The sequence below is a fragment of the Somniosus microcephalus genome, chromosome 4 (genome assembly GCF_052327205.1).
Source record: "Somniosus microcephalus isolate GS21.2 chromosome 4, FLI_Smic_1.0, whole genome shotgun sequence".
Taxonomy (NCBI): Eukaryota; Metazoa; Chordata; class Chondrichthyes; order Squaliformes; family Somniosidae; genus Somniosus; species Somniosus microcephalus.
The window spans coordinates 100,613,492-100,639,404 of NC_140990.1; the positions used below are offsets into that span (position 1 = coordinate 100,613,492).

General features: G+C 48.9%; 1 pseudogene; it reads left to right on the forward strand.

Annotated features, from left to right (window-relative positions):
- The first annotated feature begins 366 nt into the window (after positions 1–366).
- LOC147119593 (uncharacterized) overlaps positions 367–25,913 on the forward strand; it is a 31,534-nt pseudogene continuing 5,987 nt past the window's right edge.

Here is a 25,913-nt window from a genome sequence, read left to right on the forward strand (position 1 = left end):
TCTAGTCGAGTTGCAGATGTATAAAGTCACTCTCCTTCACCCCTCCCCCTCCCACCTCACTCTCTCTCCTCCCATAGAGGCCAGAGTCTTGTGTAGGCCCAGACCGGGTGGCGGTTTCCCTTCCCTGAAGGACATTAGTGAACCAGTTGGGTTTTTACGACAATCCGGCAGCTTTCATGGTCAATTTTTTCTCGTGCTGGCCCCACAAATTCTCAGATTCATTCAGCTCAATTTCACAACCTGCCTTTGTGTTTTTGTGGGTTCTCTCTCACCCTCCCTTTTACCTGTTTTAAATTAATTTTGCAGGGTGTTAGAAGGGGAGGATTTGCAGACGGGAAACTCAAACCAAACATCATTTCAAAATCTGACAGAGTCGCTCAATTCATCCGGACTTTTGAGCATGGAAGCAGAAAGCACCGTTCAGAGTGGGGAGAAACCGTACACATGTTCTGTGTGTGGATGAGGCTTCAGCCGATCCTCCGGCCTGTCGAGACACAAGCGCAGTCACACCGAGGAGAAACCGTGCAAATGTGCGGACTGTGGGAAGCGATTCAACTACCCGTCTGAGCTGAATATTCATCGACGAGTTCACACTGGGGAGAAGCCGTTCACCTGCTCCGAGTGTGGGACGGGATTCACTAATTCATCCGCCCTGCTGACACACCAGCGAGTTCACACTGGGGAGAGACCGTTCCCCTGCTCCGTGTGCGGGAAGGGATTCACTCTGTCTTCCCACCTGCTGTCACACCAGCGAGTTCACAAGTGACTGCCGGGGTTGGATTCTGCTCTTCCTGCTGTTAATCACATCCCAGACTGAATCGTGTTCACACTGACAGTTGGGTTTTGTTTCTGCTAATGTTAATAACCCCTGTAACTGGGCTGGAGTTTAATATTCTGGATATAGATCAAATAAATCAGCTTTGCTTTGAACACATTGTTGTGGATTTTTGTCGTTCCCACCTGAGTGTTTAGCATCACCTGGCTGGAGCTCAGAAAGGACAATCTGGGGGGAGGATCGTACGGCATGAACAGAACTACAGCCTGGACACAGTCCTTCAGGGCCACACTGAGAGGGGCAAATGGCACTTTGGTCTTTCTCGCCTCTCTTCACTGACAGCAATGTCCCCGTGCAGGTTAATCTTGAGGCCTGTAAGGAATGTATCCCAACCGCTCTCTCCCATGGGTCAGAGCTCCTGGGCACGGAACAGAAGGCTCCTTCACAACTGTGTTTAGAGTCAGGAAGAACAACGGTGGATAGATAGATAGCCCATCGTGTCCATGCTGACCATCAAGCCCTGTCTATTCTAATCCCATTTTCCAGCACTTGGTCCGTAGCCTTGTATGCTATGGCCTTTCAAGTGTTCATCTAAATGCTTCTTGAATGTTGAGGGTTCCTGCCTCCACCACCCTTTCAGGCAGTGAGTTACAGATTCCAACCACCCTCTTGGTGAAAAAGCTTTTCCTCAAATCCCCTCTAAACCTCCTGCCCCTTACCTTGAAACTATGCCCCCTGGTTATTGACCCCTCTACTAAGGGGAAAAGTTCCTTTCTATCTACCCTATCTATGTCCCTCATAATGTTGTACACCTCAATCAGGTCCACCCTCAGCCTTCTCTGCTCCAAGGAAAACAACCCCAGCCTGTCCAGTCTCTCTTCATAGCTGAAGCGCTCCAGCCCAGGTAACATCCTGGTGAATCTCCTCTGCACCCTCTCCAATGCAATCACATCCTTCCTATAGTGTGGTGACCAGAACTGCACACAGTATTCCAGCTGTGGCCTAACTAGTGTTTTGTACAGCTCCATCATAACCTCCCTGCTCTTATATTCTATGCCTCGGCTAATGAAGGCAAGTATCCCATATGCCTTTTTAATCACCTTATCTACCTGTCCTGCTGCCTTCACGGATCTTTGTGCATGCACACCATAGTCCCTCTGATCCTTTGTCCTTCCTAGGATCCTACCATTCATCGTGTATTCCCTTGCCTTGTTAGTCCCTCCAAAAATGCATCGCCTCACACTTTTCAGGGTTAATTTCCATTTGCCACTGTTCTGCCCATCTAACCGTCCCGTCTACATCGTCCTGTAGCCTGAGGCTTCCCTCCTCACTAATTACCACTCCACCAATTTTTGTGTCATCTGCGAACTTACTGATCATACCCCAACATTCATATCTAAATCATTAATGTACACTACAAACAGCAAAGGACCCAGCACCGATCCCTGCAGTACACCACTGGACACAGACTTCCAGTCACAAAAACAACCTTCGACCATCAACCTCTGACTCCTGCCACTAAGCCAATTTTGGATCCAATGTGCCAAATTGCCCTGGATCCCATGGGCTCTTACCTTCTTGACCAGTCTCCCATGCGGGACTTTGTCAAAAGCCTTACTGAAGTCCATGTAGACTACATCAACTGCACTACCCTCATCCACACACCTAGTCACCCCCTCAAATTTCAATCAAATTGGTTAGACATGATCTCCCCCTGACAAAGCCATGCTGACTATCCTTGATTAATCCTTGCCTCTCCAAGTGGAGACTAATTCTGTCCCTCAGAATTTTTTCCAATAATTTCCCTTCCACTGATGTTAGGCTCACTGGCCTGTAATTCCCTGGTTTATCCCTACTACCCTTCTTGAATAATAATATTACGTTAGCTGTTCTCCAGTCCTCTGGCGCATCCCCTGTGGCCAGAGCAGTTCTGAAAATTTGTGTCAGAGCCCCTGCAATCTCCTCCCTTGCCTCACACAGCAGCCTGGGATACATCTCATCAAGGCCTGGGGATTTATGCACTGGAAACCTGCTGTCAAATCAGAGATTGGTGTCAAACTGCGATCTGTTCCTGACTGAAAGTGAAACGGCAGGGTTAAGTTTCCAGTCTAAAATTAACTGGTTATTATTCTATGAAGGTTTAACGTGTTCATAGAATCATAGAATGGTTACTGCACAGGTGGCCATTCGGCCCATTGAGCCCATGCAAGAACACTTCAGCTAGTCCCACTCCCCCACCCTTCCCTCATAGCCCTGCAAATTTTTGCTCTTCAGGTACTCATCCAATTCCCTTTTGAAAGCCACGATTGAATCTGCCTCCACCACCCTTTCAGGCAGTGCATTCCGATCCTAACCACTCATTGCGTAAAAAGTTTTTCCCCATATCACCTTTGATTCTTCTGCCAATCACCTTAAATCTGTGTCCTCTGGTTCTTGACCCTTCCACCAATGGGAACAGTTTCTCTCTATCTACTCTGTCGAGACCCCTCATGATTTTGAACACCTCTATCAAATCTCCTCTCAACCTTCTCTGCTCCATGGAGAACAACCCCAGCTTCTCCAGTCTATCAAGGTAACTGAAGTCCCTCATTCCTGGAATCATTCTCGTAAATCTTTCCTGCGCCTTCTCTAAGGCCTTCACATCCTCCCTGAAGTGTGGTGCCCAGAATTGGACACAGTACTCCAGTTGGGGCTGAACCAGTGTTTCATCATCATTTCCACACTTTTGTACTCTATACCTCTATTTATTAAGTCCAGGGTCCCGTAAGCCTTTTTAACTGCTTTCTCAACCTGCCCTGCCACCTTCAAGGATTTGTGCACACATACCCCTAGGTCGCTCTGTTCGTGCACCCACTTTACGATTGTACCATTTAGTTTACATGTCCTCTCCTCATCCTTTCCACCAAAATGCATCACTTCACACTTTTCTGCGTTAAATTTCATCTGCCACGTGTCCGCCCTTTTCACCAGCCTATCTATGTCTTCTTGAAGTCTGTCACTATCCTCCTCACTGTTCACTATACATCCAAGTTTTGTGTCATCTGCAAATTTTGAAATTGTGCTCTGTACACCCATGTCCAAGTCATTAATATATATCAAGAAAAGCAGTGGTTCTAGAACTGACCCCTGGGGAACACCACTGTATACCTTCCTCCAGTCCGAAACACAACCGTTCACCACTACTCTCTGTTTCCTGTCACTTAGCCAATTTTGTATCCATGCTGCCACTGTCCCTTTTATTCCATGGGCTTCAACTTTGCTGGCAAGCCTATTATGTGGCACTTTGTCAAACACCTTTTGGAAGTCCATGTTCACCACATCAACCGCATTGCACTCATCAACCCTCTCTGTTACCTCAAGAAAAAACTTGATCAAGTTGGTTATACACGATTTGCCTTCAACAAATCTGTGCTGGTTTTCCTTAATTAATCCACACCTATCCAAGTGACTATTAATTATGTCCCTGATTACTGTTTCTAAAAGCTTCCGCACTACCGAGGTTAAACTGACTAGCCTGTAGTTGCTGGGTTTATCCTTGTGGTGTATGTGCCTTTAAGAGCCCCCCTGTGTACTGTAATGCCAGTAATGGCCACTCGGGCTATATAAACCTGTGTATTGTCTTGTATCTGTTAGTTCACCTCCAGACTTTGTTCAGTAAACACCTGTGAAACCAACTCCTGCCTTCCATGTCTCCATTAACACACGGACACAACAGTGGCGACGAATTGGAAATGTACTTACCTGCAATTCAGCAGCACCTCAAGGAGATCGATTCCTCAGACGAAAGTCGAAGAAAAGCAAGAAAGAAAAAAAAACTGGTTTCACCAGCTAGCCGAGCTGGTGGCAGGTACTGCACTAATCCTTCCTGGGCGGCGGGCTGGGGCTCCATCGACTGGCTCTGCAGCGGGGCCGAGCAGCGAAGGCGGAGGCAAACAGAGACAGAGGGGCGGAGCACTCGGGAGACGGCAGGCGCTGCAAAGCAGGTCGGCGTTCGGACCAAGCAGAAGGGGGGAAAAGTCCCAGAGAGTCCGACGGGAACGAGTCTCCACCTGTAAATAAAAACCGCGGAAAACAGCGTTGTCAGCAGCAGCAGCGGCGGGAAAGCGCGGGAAGCGCCATTTTTTTTCTGCAGGGAAGAAAGGAAAGTGCGGGAGGTGCCATTATTTTTTCAGGATGCCTAAGGCTGTCAATATTAATGCTTTCGATAATGATATAGAGGATTGGACCACATATATGGAAAGAGTGGAGGTATATTGCACAGCAAATGGAATAGAAAATGATAAAAAGGCACCAGTACTTCTAAATCTAATGGGCGCAAAGACATACGGGCTGTTATGAAACTTAATCACTCCAGCCAAACCAAAGGACAAGAATTTTAAGGAAATTGTTGACACCCTACAGGAGCACTTAAACCCAACACCGCTGCTGATAGCGGAACGATTCAAATTCTTCAAGAGGAATCAGCACAAGAATGAAAGTAACGCTGATTACCTCACCGAATTACGGAAGCTGTCAAAGCACTGCCAATTCGGGGCAGGACTGGCAGATTCTCTTTGAGACAAATTCGTCTGCGGTCTCCTAAGTGAAGGAACACAGAAAAGGCTACTTTCTGAGAAAGATTTGACACTGGACAAGGCTTTCAGTGTGGCTGTATCATACGAAGCAGCCGCAAGAGGGGCTGCAGAGATACAGCAAAAGACACAGGACTTCGGCACCCATGAAATGACACAGGGTTTTGAGAGATGTTATCACTGCGGCAGATCCACCCATGACCAGAGGGACTGCTGGTTCAAGGACAAAGCATGCAGGCAATGCGGAAAGATTGGACACATTGCACGTGTATGCCGATCTGGACACAAAAAATCCACGGACAGGAAAAAAATCAATAAGGAAAAGTACAGAAAGGTACAAATGATGACGGACAGTAGCTCCGAAGACCAGAAGAGCGATAGCGACACCGGAAACAAGAGACTAAGTTATCTCAAATTACATAATGTAATTGCCAAAGAAGATTACCAGACCATTTGGGTTACCCTCACGATAGCGGGGTCCCCAGTTAAAATGGAGCTAGATACAGGATCAGCTCTGACCGTCATAAGTCGACGGGATTACGAGCGGCTATTTCCGCATATACCTTTGAAAGACACCCATTATCTTGAAAACATATACGGGGCAGAAAGTATACGCCAAAGGGAAAATAAGGGTGCCTGTTGTAAACAACGGCAAGGAAATACAGAAGTTGTATTTATATGTTCTGCAAGATGGTGGTCTGCCGCTGTTGGGACGTGAATGGATCAGGAAGATACGTTTAGACTGGCACTCCATTCAGGCACTGACGGTGACCAGTAAGAAAAAAATTGATGATGACGTCATACCTGAACGATTGAAAGACATCTTGGCCAACGCCAAGGAAGTGTTTCAACAGAAACTAGGAACCTTGAAAGGCATCACCGCCTCAATAAAAGTGGAAGATGTGGCAATTCCCAAGTTTTTTAAGGCAAGGCCGGTGCCATACGCAATTCGTCCAGCAGTCGAGGCAGAGCTGGAGAATTTGGAAAAGGCAGGCGTATTATCCAAGATAGATTGGAGCGAGTGGGCAACACCCATCGTCCCAGTCATGAAGAAAACGTTCAATAATGATAAATCTGAAGAACAGAGAAAAATTCGCATCTGTGGGGACTTCAAGGTGACTGTAAACCCGGTCCTTCACACAGTACAGTATCCTCTTCCGAGGATAGAAGATATTTTCGCCTCACTATCCGGAGGGAAACGTTTCACCAAAATTGACTTGGCACAGGCATATCTACACATGGAGGTTGAAGAGGCCTCTAAGAAGTATCTCACGATAAATACACACAAAGGCCTATACCAGTACAATCGACTGGTTTTCAGAGTAGCATCAGCTCCAGCTATCTGGCAAAGAGCTATGGAGCAAGTCCTGCAAGGGATTTCGGGGACTCAATGCTACCTAGACGACATCCTTGTAACAGGAGAAAACGACAATGAGCACCTTGCCAATTTGGAGCAGGTGCTCACTAGGCTGAGAGAATGGGGCCTACGAGCAAATCGCCCCAAGTGCAAATTTTTCCAGAAACAAATATCATATTGTGGCCACATAATTAATGAGGAAGGGTTGCATAAGTCACCTGAAAAAATTGAAGCGGTCATAAAAGCCCCAGCACCTGAAAATGTCTCACAATTAAGGTCGTTCCTGGGATTGATAAATTACTATCATAAATTTTTACCGAACTTGTCAACTCTTCTGCACCCTCTTAACGCACTGCTACAAACGGGAGTAATTTGGAAATGGAGCGAAGACTGTAAACATGCCTTCCATAAATGCAAAGGCTTGATCACGTCCAAGGAAGTTTTGGCTCATTACAACCCATCACTGCCAATCAGACTGGCGTGCGATGCATCCCCTTACGGCGTAGGAGCAGTATTATCGCATAGATTTCCTGATGGCTCAGAGCGGCCGATAGCTTTTGCGTCACGCTCACTGAACTCAGCTGAGCGTAACTATGCCCAGATCGACAGGGAAGCACTCAGCCTGGTATGGGGAGTGAAGAAATTCAACCATTATCTACACGGACAAAAATTTACCTTGTTGACTGACCATCAACCCCTCATCTCCATATTCAACCCTAAAAAGGGTGTTCCCATTATGGCAGCGCAAAGGCTACAGAGGTGGTCCCTTTTCCTAGGGGCACACCAATATGACATAGAATACAAAGGATCAAAACAGCATGGGAATGCTGACGGTTTATCGTGCCTACCGTTGCCAACGGTAGAAGAGGCACCCACAGTAGATCCAGTGGAGATGTTCCACTCAACCATAGTGGAATGTCTACCAGTAACGAATTCTGCCATTGAAAAGGAAACGAGAAATGACCCGACTCTCTCACGAGTCTACGATTTAACGGTGAAGGGATGGCCAGCACATGGTGAACCACTGTTGCCAGCATTCTCGCAAAGAAGAGAACAGCTGTCAGTGTGCCGAGGAACCTTGATGTGTGGATCCAGAGTGGTGATTCCACCCAAACTCTAGGATAAAGTGCTAAAGGAGCTTCACGAGGGGCATCTGGGTGGAGTGAAAATGAAGATCATAGCCAGAGCATTTGTGTGGTGGCCAGGTATCGATGGAGACATCGAAGAAATGACCAAGAGCTGCCTAGGATGCCAGAAGGTCCAAAACGCCCCACCACAAGCCCCTCTACATCCATGGGAGTGGCCCTCATCTCCATGGCAAAGTGTACACATCGACTTTGCTGGTCCATTTATGGACTCAATGTTCTTAATCGTGGTTGATGCACACTCCAAGTGGCCGGAGGTAATAAAGATGTCCTCCACCACCATGGAAAAAACCATCACAGTATTAAGGACCATATTTGCCAGGAATGGGCTGCCTGAACAGATCTGTTCTGATAATGGACCGCAATTTGTGTCCGAAGAATTCAGGAGGTTCTTAAAAAACAATGGCCTAGAAATTCAGTATAGCCACTTTTGGGGCGGTAAAGTCGGGCGGCCGCTAAAGTTTGCGCCCGGCGCAAAGTCGCGCCACCTTCGCCGATATTCAGTCGCATCGCCCCAAGAGGTTGCTGCTGCGCTAAAACAGGCGATGCACGACTATCTTTAGGCGCTAAGCCGGCAGTGCTGAGCGATACCCCCGAGGCCGGGCGCAGCGCAGGTGCGGCGATTTCTTGATTGACGGCAGACACTCTGGCGCCGGTCATCTCTTAAAGATGGAGGGTGGATTTGTTTGCCTGCCACGCCCTGCACACTGCAGCCCTCAACCTAGGCCTGACCACTTCAGCTTCACCTGTACAACGCCCAGGACTATGGAGAAGGCCAGGGAGAGAGTGCAGCGCTTCAGCGACGGAGACCTGAGGGTGCTGGTTGGCGGAGTGGAGCGCAGGCACCATGTTTTGTTCCCAGAAGGTGGCAAGAGGCTGCTGCCCAGCGCCTACCGGAAAGCCTGGAGGGAGGTGTCCAACAGGGTGTCTTCCAACAGCGTGGTTGCCAGGACTCCTGTGCAATGCCGGAAGAAGTTCAACGACCTCACTCGGGTTGTCAAGGTGAGTACCCTTTCCAGTGTCCTCCTCATCCTTGCATGTGCACCTCACATTATGGGCAAAGGGACCTGAAAGCCCTAATGGCCAGCCCTCATCCAGCAGCTATGGGACTGGCATGAAAATCAATTGCACATTCAGCACTTTACACACTGTCCAAGCTATTCGACCATGGGAGGCATTGCAGACAAGATCAGGGCTACACACTGTCCAAGCTATTCGACCATGGGAGGCAGTGCAGACAAGTTCAGGGCTACACACTGTCCAAGCTATTCGACCATGGGAGGCAGTGCAGACAAGATCAGGGCTACACACTGTACTTAGAGGCCGTCCTTTCTCTTGCAGGCCAAGGTTGCGCACAACCGGCGCAACCAAACTGACACCGGCGGAGGCCGTCCTGACCTCAAAGAGCTCTCTGACCTCGACCAGCGTGTGGAGCGCATTATGGGAGGCCGGCTGATTGGCCCCGTCGCCAGTGGAGATGCCAACCCTGTTCTGGGCACCAATGGTAAGGGCATCACCTATTGGACCTCTCTCGTTCCACTTGCACATCAGATCAGCATCCTTTGCCACTGTCCGACCAATGCAGTGAATGGCACCACTCATGCCTCCCTCGCTGCCGCCCTGTCCTCACTCTAAAGCTAATCTTGTGCCTTCCTGCTTTCAGATGGTGAATCACCAGGTGAGGAGGCGGGCCCTCAAGCTGCCACTGTCAGCCCTTCGGAAGACGAGGAGGAGGAAGAGGAAGCCGGCCCATCAGTGCCACCCTCAGCCGCGCCAGCCCATGGCGATGTAGGGGACACGTCTTCCCTGGAGGGGAGCCGGGGGGAAGGGTCGGAGGAGAGTGAAGCTCCGGGGCCCAGCGGCCTGCAGCAATGCGGGAGGGGTGGGGAAGCTCGGCAGACTTCTCCCCAGAGGGTGAGTGCGGCCTCCAGTCCTGCGACGGTCAGCGCAGAGGAGGTGCGCCTCCTAGAGGAAATGGCCGTCCAGGCTGAGCGCAGGCACACTGAGCTCATGGCTGCAGTGGCAAGGATGCCTGACTCCATAGAGTCACTGGCAAGCAGTGTGCAGGAATTCGGGGCAGCACAGGCCAGGAGTCTGCAACAATTCAGTGCAGCACAGGCCAGGAGTCTGGAACTATTCAGTGCAGCACAGGCCAGGAGTCTGCAGGACATCGCGGCAGCACAGTCGGCTTCTAGCCAAGTGCTCAGTCGTGCCGTCCATTCACTGGCTGGTGTCATGCGGACACAGACCAGGGCCACACGGGCACTAACTGCTGCCACCCTCGCTGGATCAGCCAGGCATCACCAGGGCACTCGCCGCGCAACAGCAGCCCAGCGGTCTGTCCTTCAGCTGTTTGCTGCGCATGCTGCAGTGCTGACCCGTGCGAGTGCCAATGTGTCAGGCGACCAGCGAGCACCTGCGATCTGCCAGGTTGCCACCATTCCTGCAGCCGACACTGCCACGAGCTGCTGGACAGACTGCTGCCGCCCAGCCAGAGTTGGAGCAGTCAGCAGCCGGCCACTCCAAGGCCAGAGCTGGTGCAGGCCGACCCCCAAGGGCATCTGCCGTCTCGCCATCTGCCCCTCAGCAGCCTTCCCCCAGCCTTGCTGCAGCCATTGGGCTCCCATTGAGGAGGAGCAGCAGGGCGGTCAGGGGCCAGGCAAGGATGCGCAAGGCATCGCCCTTGCAGGGCAAAAGGTAGAGGCATGCACAAATGCCTGGTGCTTGTTGTAAGGCCGACACTGGTGCAGTTGTTTTTGTGTCTTTATTTCTTTATGTAAGGCCGAGACTGGTGTCTTTATTTCTTTATGTAAGGCCGAGACTGGTGTCTTTCTTTCTTTATGTAAGGCCGAGACTGGTGTCTTTCTTTCTTATTGTAAGGCCGAGGCTGGTAGTTTTGTGTTTTTGGAGGGGGCTTCTCCACATGAGCATGTAATGTGGGAAGGGCAGAGGTTTTCAATAAATTATTGTTGTTAAATTGCAGTGTGCATGGTTTTTTGTTTAAGTCCTGGTTGCCCTGCTCGGCTGAGGGCTTGTGGAGTGGCTACATTCATCTGCTGACATTGGCACAAGCCAGTCCCTGAGAGGGGGCCTAGAACCGACGTTCAATAAGCCAGCGACGGGCGGCCCTTGCACTTTGTGCCTCCCTCCTGTGCTGGTCCTCCTCCTCCTCCTCCTCCTCCTCAGGTGGTCCTCCAATCTGTGGTGGCAGTGGCTGAGTCCTGCGGATAGCCAGGTTGTGCAGCATGCAGCAAACGACCACGAAATGGGAGACTCGCTCCGGCGAATACTGTAGGGCTCCACCGGAATGATCCAGACAGCGGAACCGTTGCTTCAGGACGCCGATTGTTTGTTCGATGATGTTCCTGGTTGCTTGATGGCTCTCGTTGTATCTCTCTTCAGCAGGGGTGCTGGGCACACGGAGCGGGGTCATCAGCCAGGTACACAAAGGATAGCCTTTGTCCCCGATAAGCCATCCGCGTGGGTGAGGCTGGGCCTGGAACATGTCTGCCACAGAAGTCTGTCGCAGGATGAAGGCATCGTGGCTGCTGCCTGGAAAGCGGGCATTGACAGCTAGGATGAGCTGCCTGTGGTCACACACCAGCTGGACGTTCAGCGAATGGTAGCCCTTCCGGTTGCGGTAATCCTCGGCATTCTCCAGAGGTGCCCGCAAAGCCACATGCATGTAGTCAATGGCGCCCTGCACCATGGGGAAGCCCGTGAATGCTGCAAAGCCCATTGCACGCTGTTGCTGCTTGGCAAGGGCCATGGAGAAGGAGATGAACTGATGTCTCCTTTTGAAAAGGGCATTGGTGACCTGGCGGATGCAGCAATGCACGGCGAACTGGGAGATGTTGGCAATGTCCCCAGTAATGGATTGGAAGGAGCCGGTGGCATAGAAGTTGAGAGCCACCGTCACCTTCACTGCCACCGACAGAGACGTCCTGCTCCTCAGCTGTGGCTGCAGATCACCGCCAAGCAGCTGGCAGATCTCTGTGACCACGTCCCTTCTGAATCGCAGCCTCCGAACACACTGCTCCTCAGACATGTTGAGATAGGAGAACTGCTGGCGGTATACCCTGGGTGGGTAAGGCCTCCTTTGCTGACGCCTGTTGCCCCCTCTCCGTCTAGCCAGGGCTGCCACTCTCTCATGGCGTCTGTGAGCCCTTTGGATGTAATTGAGAAAGCCTGCGTTGACACCCATTGCAGCCCCCATAATATGCTGGCAAACAATGAGATGTCAATGAAGGCAAAGACTAGTGGAAATCTGTGGCCTGAAGCCAGAAGTACCTGTCCGAGTGTTGGGCCAAAGCAGAAAGCTATCTACCTTGGTCTCTCTCCAAAGATCCATTTCGCAAGAGGGAGTGCTGCGAAATGGCAGCCTTTTATATTGCAGGAGGAGTGCCCTTTAATTTGCGCCCCCCGCGCCCTGCATCGGCTGAGCACCGTTCCACTTAACAGTCGCTAGGGCCGCCAGGCGCACAATGGGGCGTTGCCACTGAAGTTCCGGTTGGGGGCGCACAAAGGGCGTTGCACGAGGAAATGACGTCATGATCTGCGCGCGCAGCTGAGCGCGCGCAAAGACTTTGCGCCGCTGCTAAATCTCTAGTGAAGTTGGGGCGAGGCGCAGTTCTCGCTGCGCCCGGGCGCTACCCGCCTAGCGCCCGACATCTACTCCTCCTAAGGCGCTAACGGCTGGCGCAACCAACTGAATTTCTAGGCCAATGGAGTTTAGCACTACATGTCCGCCCCATACCATCCCGCCACCAATGGATTGGCTGAAAGGTTTGTCCAGACCTTCAAGAAGGCCATAAAGGCCATGGGTAATGAAGACATAAAACTTCAGCATAAGGTAGATAACTTCTTGTTTGCACACAGGAATGCAACACATGTGGTTACAAACCAAACTCCCGCCATGATGTTCTTCAATAGAAGCCTAAGATGCCGACTGGATTTGATCAAACCAAACATCAGAAGGGACGTGGAGAACCGGCAATTTCAAGGCATGAATGAAAGGCCAATTAGAACCTTCCAGATAGGTCAACAAGTTTTGGCCCAGGACTACCGTACCGAGAAATGGCAGCCTGGAACTATTTGCACACGACTAGGACTGCTGATGTATACCGTGGACATTGGAGAAAGCATAATAAGGCGCCATGCTGACCAGATCATAGAGTCATCCGAAAAGGGACAACCTACACCACAACTCTATACGCCTAATGATGAAGTAGAGATACCCATAGTATCTACCTCCGATCTGGTGATACTGGAACCAGATGAACCCGACACTGGCATTCAAGCCGAATCAGCCTTGCCAAAAGAACCTACTACACCACCGAAAACTACTACACCACCGAGGCGTTATCCGGACTGAGTCAGGAAGCCTCCAGAGAGACTGACTTATAATTGATTAACTGCAGCAATGTGTAGATTATTGTTCTTGTAACATGTTAATTAATGATTACTTAAAATATTATGTACTGGTTGTCTAAAAGGGGAGGAATTGTGGTGTATGTGCCTTTAAGAGCCCCCTGTGTACTGTAATGCCAGTAATGGCCACTTGGGCTATATAAGCCTGTATATTGTCTTGTATCTGTTAGTTCACCTCCAGACTTTGTTCAGTAAACACCTGTGAAACCAACTCCTGCCTTCCGTGTCTCTATTAACACACGGATACAACAATCCTTACACCCTTTTTTGAACAATGGCATAACATTTGCAATTCTCCAGCCCTCTGGCACCACCCCCATATCAATGGAGGATTGGAATATTATGGCAAGTACCTCTGCAATTTCCTCCTTCAATTCCCTCAGCAGCCTAGGATGCATCCCATCCACTCCTGGTGTTTTATCTACGTTAAGTACAGCCAGTCTTTCTAATACCTCCTCTTTATCAATTTTTATCCGAACAAGTATCTCCACTACCTCCTCCTTCACTATGTCTATGGCAGCATCATCTTCCTTGGTGAAGACAGATGCAAAGTACTCATTTAGTTCCTCAGCCATACCCTCTGCCTCCAGGCATAGGTCTCCTTTATGGTCCCTAATCAACCCCACCCCTCCTCTTACTACCCTTTTACTATTTACATGCGTATAGAAGACTTTTGGATTACCTTTTATGTTGGCTGCCATTCTATTCTCATTCCCTCTCTTTGCCCCTCTTAGTTTCTTTTTCACTTCTCCTCTGACCTTTCTATATTTAGCCTGAATCTCAAATGTATTTGCAACCTGACATCTGTCATACGCGCTCCTTTTCTGATTCATCATATTCTCTATCTCTTTCGTCATCCAGGGAGCCCTGACTTTAGTTGCCCTGCCTTTCCCCCTAGTGGGAATGTACCTCAACTGTACCTGAACTATTTCCTCTTTAAAGGCAGCCCATTGTTCCATCACAGTTTTGCTGCTAATCTTTGATTCCAGTTTACCCGGGCCAGATCCGTTCTCATCCCACCGAAATTGGCCTTCCCTCAGTTAAACATTTTTACACTAGATTGCTCCCTGTCCTTTTCCATAGCTAATCTAAACCTTATGATACTGTGATCACTGTTCCCTAAATGTTCACTGACTGAGAATTGCTCCACTTGACCCACCTCATTCCCCAGAACCAGATCCAGCAATGCCTCCTCCCTTGTTGGGCTGGAAACGTACTGATCAAGAAAGTTCTCCTGAACACACTTCAGAAATTCTTCCCCTTCTCTGCCCTTAACACTATTACTATCCCAGTCTATATTGGGATAGTTGAAGTCCCCCATTATCACTACTCTATAGTTCTTGCACCTCTCTGTAATTTCTCTGTAAATTTGCTCCTACATATCTTTCCCACTATTTGGTGGTCTATAGAATATACCTAGTAGTGTAATGGCACCTCTATTATTTCTTAACTCGAGCCATATAAATTCTGTCCTTGACCCCTCCAGGACATCCTCCCTCTCCAGCACTGTAACATTCTCCTTGACCAATACTGCTGCACCACCTCCTATCTTCCCTTCCCTATCTTTCCTGAACACTTTATAACCAGGAATATTTAATACCCAATCCTGCCCTTTTTTGAGCCAGGTCTCAGTTATTGCCACAACATCATATTCCCATGTGGCTATTTGTGCCTGCAGCTCACTGACCTTGTTTACTACGCTTCGTGCGTTCACATACATACACTGTAAACCCATCTTAGGCCATCCTGTATTCTCTCTTAGTTTGACCCCACCTAATACCTTACTATTTCTTACTTTAGTGCTCTCTGCCTCTCCCAGTCCTTTGAGCACTTTAGTTCCCCTTTCTAATGTTACATCCTGGTGCCCAGCCCCCTGCCAACTTAGTTTAAACCCTCCCCAACAGCACTAGCAACCCTCCACGCGAGGACATTGGTACTGGCTCTGTTGAGGTGCAACCCGTCCAGCCTCTACAGGTCCCACCTCCCCCAGAACCAGCCCCAATTCCCCAGGAATCTGAAGCCCTCCCTCCTGCACCATCTCTCCAGCCACACATTCATCTGCTCTCTCCTCCTATTTCTATACTCACTCGCACGTGGCACCAGGAGTAATCCAGATATTACTACCTTTGAGGTCCTGCTTTTAAATCTCTTTCCGAGCTCCCTACAATCTGTCTGCAGGACCTCATCCCTCTATCTACCTACATTGTTAGTACGATATGGACCATGACCTCTGTCTGTTCAAACTCCCCCCTGAGAGTGTCCTGCAGCCGCTCAGTGACATCCTTAACCCTGGCACCAGGGAGGCAACATACCATCCTGGAGTCAGGTCTGCAGCTGCAGAAACGCCTGTCTGCTCCCCTAACCATTGAATCCCCTCCCACTATTGCTTTCCCTGTCTTCCTCCTCCACCCCTGTGCAGCTGAGCCACCCGTGGTGCCATGGCCTTGGCTCTGGCTGTACTCCCCAAATTATGCCCAGACTATGTGATTTTACAAAGAAGACTAAAGTAACAATTGCGTTTGGATGCAAATCATTTATCCTCCCCTTTGAGCAATGTGTTTTGGAAAATAGGATTACACAGGATATACGGCACAGAAACACACCATTCGGCCCAACCAGTCGTTTATGCTCCACTCGAGCCTCCTCCCGTCTTTCCTCATCTAACTCTATCAGCATAACCCTCTATTCCCTTCTCCCTCATATGCTTGTCTAGCCTCCCCTTAAATGTATCGATACTATTCGCCTCAACCACTCCCTGTGGCAGTGAGTTCCACATTCTCCCCACTCTCTGGGTAAAGAAGTTTCTCCTGAATTCCCTATTTGATTTCTTGGTGACTATCTTATATTGATAGCCTCTAGTTATGCTCTTCCCCACAAGTGGAAACACTCTCTCTCTATCTACTCTATCAAAACCTTTCATCATTTTAAAGACCTCTATTAGGTCACCACTCAGCCTTCTTTTTTCAAGAGAAAAGAGACCCAGCCTGTCCATCCTTTCCTGACAGGTATACCCTCTCATTTCTGGTATCATCCTTGTAAATCTTCTGTGCACCCTCTCCAGTGCCTCTATATACTTTTTATAATATGGCGACCAGAATTGTACGCAGTGCACCAAGTGTGGTCTAACCAAGGTTCGATACAAGTTTAGCATAACTTCACTACTTTTCCATTCTATAACAATTCAATTCTATAACAATCGATCCCAATAATTTAACCCAATAAGTTAAAGTCTTAAGTCCAATTTTGTCAGCACGCTGCGACATTCGATGTCTGCAGATAACGGGAGATAAATTCTTAAAACTGCTGGATCTCTTGCTCTGCCATCAACCTCTTATCAAACTGGAGCTGGCATTGCCTAATATGGTCGTCTCTGGCTACTGCACAGTCCAGAGACACAAGTCTGCATTTTCTTCAACACACATCAACAACGTTAGAAGCAGTAAAAACACTGGCCTTCCTGGGGCAGCACAAACCACTAGTCTCCAGACTTTTCTTATCCCAACATCATATTTCTGATCGAAACATTCTGTGATGAAAATATCCAAGGCCAGTTGGTTGCAAACACCAGCTGTTGCTCAGTGAAATCTCTCTCTCTCTCTAATGATACCAACCACATTTTCCCCGGTATCGAATGAACTAAACAGGAACACCTTTCAGAAGCTGAATTAACCGAGGTCCATATGCCAACACCCCTCTCATCATCCATTCACTTCAATTGAAAGGAAACCGACAGATTGGACCAGTCAGGATTTGAAAGATATTTACAACAGATTCTAGATGTTCTTAGAGTTGGGATCTTTCTCTATTCTGTCCACTCGAGGAGTTAGATAACAGACTTTCTCCTGTGAATATAGAGCTGGGGTATTGGGCCGTGATGTGTTCAACTTGTTGACTGTAAACCTTTGCCAATTATTTGATGTGATCTGTTTACTTGTATGTATTTTTTTATATACATTTGCTGAGTGAATTCAAATTTATATTGAAAGCAGGTTTGCAGGCGTGATGCTCTATTCACACATCGAAGGTGAGAGAGATGCTGTGGGACACACGCTAAGTCCAGTAGCTGAAAGTGATTAACAGACTGGGTTTTGTGTTTAGTAATCTCGGGCGTGTTACCGAGACCTTCCCTGGATACCAAGGCTAGGAGAGGCACTCTGGAAGGTATGGGGAGCTGGGACTTGTCCATGAGAGTAACCGAAGGTAGGAGAACTGAAATAATCTCGAGTTAGAAAGGAGAAAAGGCCCAAAAATGGACCAGTCGGTAACAGGACATCAATTAGTCTCCTCTTATCTTGGAGACATCAAATATCAATACACTGTGTTATTTGAAATATCAAAATATTAAACACCAGCCCAGTTAAAGGGGTTATTATCATCAACATAAACAAAGTCCAACTGTCAGAATGAACATGGTTCAGTCCTGGATGTGATTAACAGCAGCAATAACATCAGAATCCAACCCCTGCAGTCACTTGTGAACTCGCTGGTGTCTCAGCAGGCTGGATGATCGAATGAATCCATTCCCACACTCGGAGCAGGTGAACGGTCTCTCCCCAGTGTAAACTCGCTGGTGTGTCAGCAGGCTCGATGACACAGTGAATCCCTTCCCACACTCAGAGCAGGTGAACAGTCTCTCCCCAGTTTGAACTTGCTGGTGTGCCAGCAGGCTGGATAATCGAGACAATCCCTTCCTACACTCAGAGCAGGAGAACGGCCTCTCCCTTGTGTGAGCTCGCTGGTGTTTTAGCAGTCTGGATGGCCGTGTGAATTCCTTCCCACACACGGAGCAGGTAAATGTCCTCTCCCCAGTGTCAACTCGCTTGTGTTTCAACAGGCTGGATGGCCGAGTGCATTCCTTCCCACACACGGAACAGGTGACTGGCCTCTCCTCAGTGTCAACTCGCTTGTGTTTCAACAGGCTGGATGGCCGAGTGAAACTCTTCCCACACACGGAGCAGGTGAATGACCTCTCCCCAGTGTCAACTCGCTTGTGTTTCAACAGGCTGGATGGCCGAGTGAATTCCTTCCCACACTCAGAGCAGGTGAATGTTCTCTCCCCGGTGTGAACTCACTGGTTCCCCTCCCTCTCCTCCCCTGAAGGTGCTGACTCTGGCTGGGTTCAGTTCTGCACTCACTGGGACCCAGAAGCCCCGCCCACTTCTGGTTACTTTACAAAGATGGCCACGTGAATCAAGATGACGGCGAACAAAGACGCAGCTTTGCTTTACAAAGTTGGCCGCCCTTAGCCTGGGCCTGTTACCGGAAAAAAGCCCCGGAGCTGCAAACGCGGAACCTATAGGTTCTCATTTGGGGCTTGCGGCCCACACCAGGTGTTTATGAACCTCCCCCGCTGGATTTGTTACCTTGCTGCGCCTCCAGTGTGAATAGGCACATTCTCCCCCGCGGGGCATGCTGGGGAAGAGCCCCACCATTGAAAGCCCCAATTAGTGAATAGGGAATGAGTTTCTGTGATGCCATTGAGAGAGAATTCATCAATAATTCACACAGAAACCCAAGTGCACGGGCACTCTGCCACGGTTCAGTCCTGGATGTGATTAATAACAGAATCCAAACCCCTGCAGTCACATGTGAACTCACTGGAATCTCAGCAGGTGGGGTGAATTTCTTCCCACACAGAGGATATCGAAACAGCTTCTCTCCAGTAACAATGTGCTGATCGTGCATCAGCTGTTTTGAACTTGAAAAGCTTTGCTTGCAGTCAGAGTATTTAAAGCAACTGTTCTCAATGTGGACACTCTGGAGTGTCAACAGTTGGGAGAACAGAGTGAATCCCTTCCCACACGTGAAGTATCTAAACGGTCTCTCTCCAGTGTGACTGTGCTGGTGTGTCAGTAAATGGGATGATCGATTGAGTCACTTTCCACATACAGAGCAGTGAACGGATTCTCCCCATTGCGAACAAGCGAGTTTGACAGTTGGTGAGATGAGTGACTGAATCTCTTTCCACACTCAGCTGGTGAATGACCTCTCCCCTGTGTGACTGTATCCATGAGTTTGCACCTCAGACGGGCAACTGAATCTGTTTCCAGTCCCCACATTTACACCCTTGATTCGGGTGGGTGCACGAGTCTCACAGGCTAGACGATTTATTAAAGGTGGATCCACCCACAGAACACGTGTCCTGTTTCTCCCCGCTGTGATTGGTGTTCTACCCTTTTATATCCAAAGGCTGATGATATTCAGGTCCTGATGAATCGAGTGACTCTGTTGGATCTTGAGGCGATGTTTGGTTTGAGTTTCCCCACTGCAGATCCTCCCCTTCTAATAACCCGCAAATGGTGGTTGCACAAGTTGTTACTTTAAATACAGAACAGACAATTCTAGATTCTATAGAACATTCTGTCTCCTCCTGTCCCTCCTAAATTGCAAATTCCCCATTCTACACACTCTCCCTCCATCCTTACTGTCTTAAAACAACATTCAACAATTATAGCCTGACATCTGTAGTGGGGAAAATGCTAGAGTCCATTATAAAAGATGTAATAGCAGAGCACTTGGACAACTGACACGATCGGACAAAGTCAACATGGATTTTCAAAAGGAAAATCATGCTTGACTAATCTACTGGAATTTTTTGAGGATGTTACTGGCAGAAAAGATAAGGGAGAACCAGTGGATGTGGTGTATTTCGACTTTCAGAAGGCTTTCGATAAGGTCCCACATAAGAGATTGGCATGCAAAGTTAAAGCACATGGGATTGGGGGTAAGGTACTGTCTTGGATAGAGAACTGGTTGGCAGACAGGAAGCAAAGAGTTGGAATAAACGGCTCTTTTTCCGAGTGGCAGGCAGTGACTAGTGGGGTACCGCAGGGATCGGTGCTAGGACCCCAGCTATTCACAATATATATAAATGATCTAGACGAGGGAACTAGATGTAATATTTCCAAGTTTGCAGACAACACAAAGCTGGGTGGGCGTGTGTGCTGTGAGGAGGTTGCCGAGAAACTCCAGTATGATTTGGACAGGTTGGGTGATTGGGCAGATGCATGGCAGATGCAGTATAATCTGGATTAATGCGAGGTTATCCGCTTTGGTGGCAAAAACAGGAAGACAGATTATTGTCTGAATGGCAATAGATTGGGAAAAGGGGAAGTGCAATGAGACCTGGGTGTCCTTGTGCACCAGTCGCCGACGGTAAGCATGCAGATGCAGCAGACTGTTAATAAAGCAAATGGTATGTTGGCCTTCAAAGCGAGAGGATTCGAGTACAGGAGCAAGGATGTCTTGCTGCAGTTGTACAGGGCCTTGGTGAGACCACACCTTGAGTATTGTGTGGTCGCCTTATCTGAGGAAGGATGTTCTTGCCATGGAGGAGTGCAGCGAAGATTCACCAGACTGATTCCTGGGATGGCAGGAATGACGTATGAAGAGGGATTGGGTCGATTAGGCTTATATTCACTAGTTTAGAAGAATGAGAAGGGATCTCATTGAAACTTATAAAATTCTAACAGGACTAGACAGACTAGATGCAGGAAGGATGTTCCTGATGGCGAGGGAGTCCAGAACCAGGGATCATAGTCTAAGGAGAAGGGGTAAGCCATTTAGGACAGAGATGAGGAGGAATTTCTTCACCCAGAGAGTGGTGAACCTGTGGAATTCTTTACCACAGAAGGCAGTGGAGGCCAACTTTTTAAATATATTCAAGAAGGAGTTAGATATATTTCTTAAGGCTAAAGGAATCAAGAGATATGGGGAGAAAGCAGGGACAGGGTACTGAATTTGAATGATCAGCCATGATTTCATTCAATGGTGGAACAGGCTCGAGGGGCCAAATGGCCTACTCCTGCTCCTATCTTCTATGTTTCTGTGTTTCACAGTCTGGGATTTTGTTTCTCCCCTTTTCTGCAAAAGTTTCTGAATCTGGCTGCGTGCCATTCCACATACATTAGTTAACCTCTAGTGCCTCACCATCAGCCGACTCAGTGATTCTCTGCGGATTTCCACTGTGGTAGGCATCACAATCCTGCACTCAATTGACATCCATACATTTCCCAGTTGAGGTCACTGGATCAGCAGGAAGTGCAGAAGCACTGGCTGATTTTTACACTTAGCCCAGTGGTACTCAGGCCAATTATAACCCCTGAACTGCTGCCTTGGCTGAGAGCAACTAACAGACCAGATTAAGGATAGAACTTGGTTGCCTTCCCAGTCAGTAGTGCAGTGTGCTTTGAAGTGAAGGAGGCGGCGGGCTGCGTGAGAGGGTTAGAACAGAATTTTTTGAAACAAATGCTATTCCATCTTTAAAGGAAAGCTTTGTCACACTGCAAAATTCTGAAATCTTTGAAAATTAACCAAGCAAGTTAAATGGATCGTCAAAAAACAGTGAGACATTGTAGAAAGGCTCAAGTCACTGAAATAGACAGCTTTACAATCACTGTACAGAAGGGAGCAACTGTTAATGGGAACTCTCTTGGTGAAGTCTGCTGGCACTCCAAGATAAATGAGACTGTCCCTTTAAATATAAATGCGCAGAGAAAGGGGAGTCCCTGTCCCTTTAAATTTCTGCCCCATTCCACAGGCAGTGGGAGGAAGAACAGCGTGTGGTCTCTTTATAACCTAACCCAGTTGGCCATGCACGGGGACCCGCACTGTTTGGGGGCGGGGCCTTGGGAACCTGCTCTATGTGTGGACTACTTACACTGAGACACCAATTCCAGGGACCATTTACACTGAGTCTATAAATGGGAATCAGAGAGCCTCAGTATGGGGAATGGTCATGGTGGTGAAACTATCTCTAGTGAGGGCGGGTAATGCATGAAGATGTGATGGTGGAATCAGATGGTTACTGGTGGGGCCTGGTGATATTTGAAACAATTATCTCGAATAAAGAAATAGTGCAAAATATGTTAATAACAAGAGATTAATTCAAAGAGACCATCAAAATCAGCAATGACAATTACAAAGATCAGAACATTTCAAAGGCTATCACATGCAGTATGTGTGGAGGAGTTTTTACTAAATCGGATCCAAAAAGGGTTAAATGGTATAGAAAATAACAGATTTCAAATCTTATGCAAGTAGTTCTATAAAGGGGTGGTTCAAAGGAAGTTCAGATGAGTGAGACACTCCACAAGCCATGTACTCAAACGGAACAGGTTTGGGGTTTGACGCGGGACAAGGCAAACTAGGTGAGAAGTGATATCAATTAGAGTAAAAAAAGGGCAAAAAATGGAACAGTCGGCAACAGGATATCAATTAGTCTCCTTTTATCGTGGAGAAATCAAATAGTCATACATAATATTTTTTATCTAGAAAGCTGATTTATTCAATATTTATACAGAATATTAATCTCCATTCCAGGTATAGGGGTTAGTAAGATCAGCAGAAACAAACTATAATTGCCAGAATGAACATGGTTCAGTGCTGAATGCAATTCCAGTAAATCCCTTTCGCTTCACTAAGGAGGTCTTGCAATGGCGGAGCATTTACCCAGCATTCCCCGCAGGGGAGAATGTGCAGCACCCAGACTACAGGAGCCCAGTGCGCAGGCGCAAGACCCGACTGGTTTTGGAGCATGCGCGCTGCGTCTAATACAGAGACTTACATTCCGGAACAGCTCCGTATCAATCGCTAAGAAACGGCTCGGCGGAGCGGAGTAAAGGACCGGCGTGTGGGTGCAGAGGTTTCATAAACAAGTGGTGTAAGCGGCAAGTTACGAATCATAAACTGAAGGTCCCGCGTTTGCAGCATCGAGGCTTCTCCCGGTCACAGGCCCAGGCTAACGGCCGCCATCTTGATTCAGTGAGTAGCAAAGCGCATGCGCGGTCATCTTGGCGCCGCAACAAAGAGTGGGCGGAGCTTGAGTGACTGTTCCCAACCGGGTCCCAGTGCCCGGGACAGTAAACTGATTTCTCACCGTCTCCCCTGAAGGCGCTGGTAAAAGCAGAGCAGACGGTTAACATCCCACACAATTGTAACAAAAGAGCCCCAGGGTTAGAATCCCCATGCACAGTCCCAGGGTTAGAATCCCCATGTACAGTCCCAGTGTCGAAATCCCCATGTACAGTCCCAGGTTTAGAATCCCCATGTACAGTCCCAGGGTTGGAATCCCCATGTACAGTCCCAGTGTCGAAATCCCCATGTACAGTCCCAGGTTTAGAATCCCCATGTACAGTCCCAGGGTTGGAATCCCCATGTACAGTCCCAGTGTCGAAATCCCCATGTACAGTCCCAGGGTTGGAATCCCCATGTACAGTCCCAGGGTTGGAATCCCCATGTACACGCCCAGGGTTAGAATCCCCATGTACAGTCCCAGGGTTAGAATCCTCATGTACAGTCCCAGGGTCGAAATCCCCATGTACAGTCCCAGGGTCGAAATCCCCATGTACAGTCCCAGGGTCGAAATCCCCATGTACAGTCCCAGGGTTAGAATCCCCATGTACAGTCCCAGGGTCGAAATCCCCATGTACAGTCCCAGGTTTAGAATCCCCATGTACACTCCCAGGTTTGGAATCCCCCTGTACAGTCCCAGGTTTGGAATCCCCATGTACAGTCCCAGGGCTGGAATCCCCATGCACAGTCCCAGGGTCGAAATCCCCATGTACAGTCCCAGGTTTAGAATCCCCATGTACAGTCCCAGGTTTAGAATCCCCATGTACACGCCCAGGGTTAGAATCCCCATGTACAGTCCCAGGTTTGGAATCCCCATCTACAGTCCCAGGGTTGGAATCCCCATGTACACTCCCAGGTTTGGAATCCCCATCTACAGTCCCAGGGTCGAAATCCCCATGTACAGCCCCAGGTTTAGAATCCCCATCTACAGTCCCAGGGTCGAAATCCCCATGTACAGCCCCAGGTTTAGAATCCCCATGTACAGTCCCAGGTTTGGAATCCCCATCTACAGTCCCAGGGTTGGAATCCCCATGTACACTCCCAGGTTTGGAATCCCCATGTACAGTCCCAGGTTTGGAATCCCCATGTACAGTCCCAGGGCTGGAATCCCCATGTACACTCCCAGGGCTGGAATCCCCATGTACACTCCCAGGGTTGGAATCCCCATGTACAGTCCCAGGGTTGGAATCCCCATGTACAGTCCCAGGGTTGGAATCCCCATGTACAGTCCCAGGGCTGGAATCCCCATGTACAGTCCCAGGGCTGGAATCCCCATGTACAGTCCCAGGGCTAGAATCCCCATGTACACTCCCAGGGTTAGAATCCCCATGTACAGTCCCAGGTTTGGAATCCCCATGTACAGTCCCAGGGCTGGAATCCCCATGTACAGTCCCAGGGCTGGAATCCCCATGTACAGTCCCAGGGCTGGAATCCCCATGTACAGTCCCAGGGCTGGAATCCCCATGTACAGTCCCAGGGCTGGAATCCCCATGTACAGTCCCAGGGCTGGAATCCCCATGTACAGTCCCAGGGCTGGAATCCCCATGTACAGTCCCAGGGCTGGAATCCCCATGTACAGTCCCAGGGCTGGAATCCCCATGTACAGTCCCAGGGCTGGAATCCCCATGTACAGTCCCAGGGCTGGAATCCCCATGTACAGTCCCAGGGTTGGAATCCCTATGCACAGTCCCAGGGTTAGAATCCTCATGTACCGTCCCAGGGTCGAAATCCCCATGTACAGTCCCAGGTTTAGAATCCCCATGTACAGTCCCAGGTTTGGAATCCCCATGTACAGTCCCAGGGTTGGAATCCCCATGTACACTCCCAGGTTTGGAATCCCCATGTACAGTCCCAGGTTTGGAATCCCCATGTACAGTCCCAGGGTTGGAATCCCCATGTACAGTCCCAGGGTTGGAATCCCCATGTACAGTCCCAGGGCTGGAATCCCCATGTACAGTCCCAGGGGTTGGTATCCATCCATTTGCGAATGAGCTTGGTCCCCAGCACATGCTCACTGTAAAACCCAGGTCAAGGTCAATCCCAGCGTGCCCACTCTGAACCTGGTTTGCTGCTCCCAGCACTGCCTCCACCCCCGGCTCACGGAAGTGGAATTTCATCCTCAGTGTTACATGTTTCCTCGGTTAGAGGCTGGAGAGGAATAATTCAATCTGCCACTGAGCTGTGTGATTGGTTCAGTCTGTCATAGGAACAGGAGGGGCCCAGGATTAATCCTGTCTGCATATCCTCCCCTCCTAATACCCTGTAAAAGCTGTTTACAAAAGTCATCACCGTAAGTGGGAACAGGAGGAGGCCATTCAGCCCATCGAGCCTGTTCCCTCATTCAATTAGATCCTGGCTGATCTCTATCTTAGCTCCATCTACCCACCTTGGTTCTGTAACCCTTAGTACCCTTGACTAACAAAAATCTAGCACACTCAGTTTTGAGATTTTCAATTGACCCCCAGCCGCGTGCAGTTTTTGGGGGAGAGAGTTCCAGATTTCCAGTACCCTTTGTGTGAAGAAGTGCTTCCTGACATCACCCCTGAACGGCCTGGCTCTGATTTTAAGGTTATGTCCCCCTTGCTGTGGATTCCCCCACCAGAGGAAATAGTTTCTCTCTGTTTACCTGATCAACTCCTTTAATCATCTTAAACACCTCAATTAGATCACCGCTTAATCTTCAATATTCAAGGGAATAGACGCCTAGTCTGTGCAACCTGTCTTCATAATTTACAAAAGTCATCACTGTCGGTACAGGATAGAAATTCTGATCAGACCGTTCT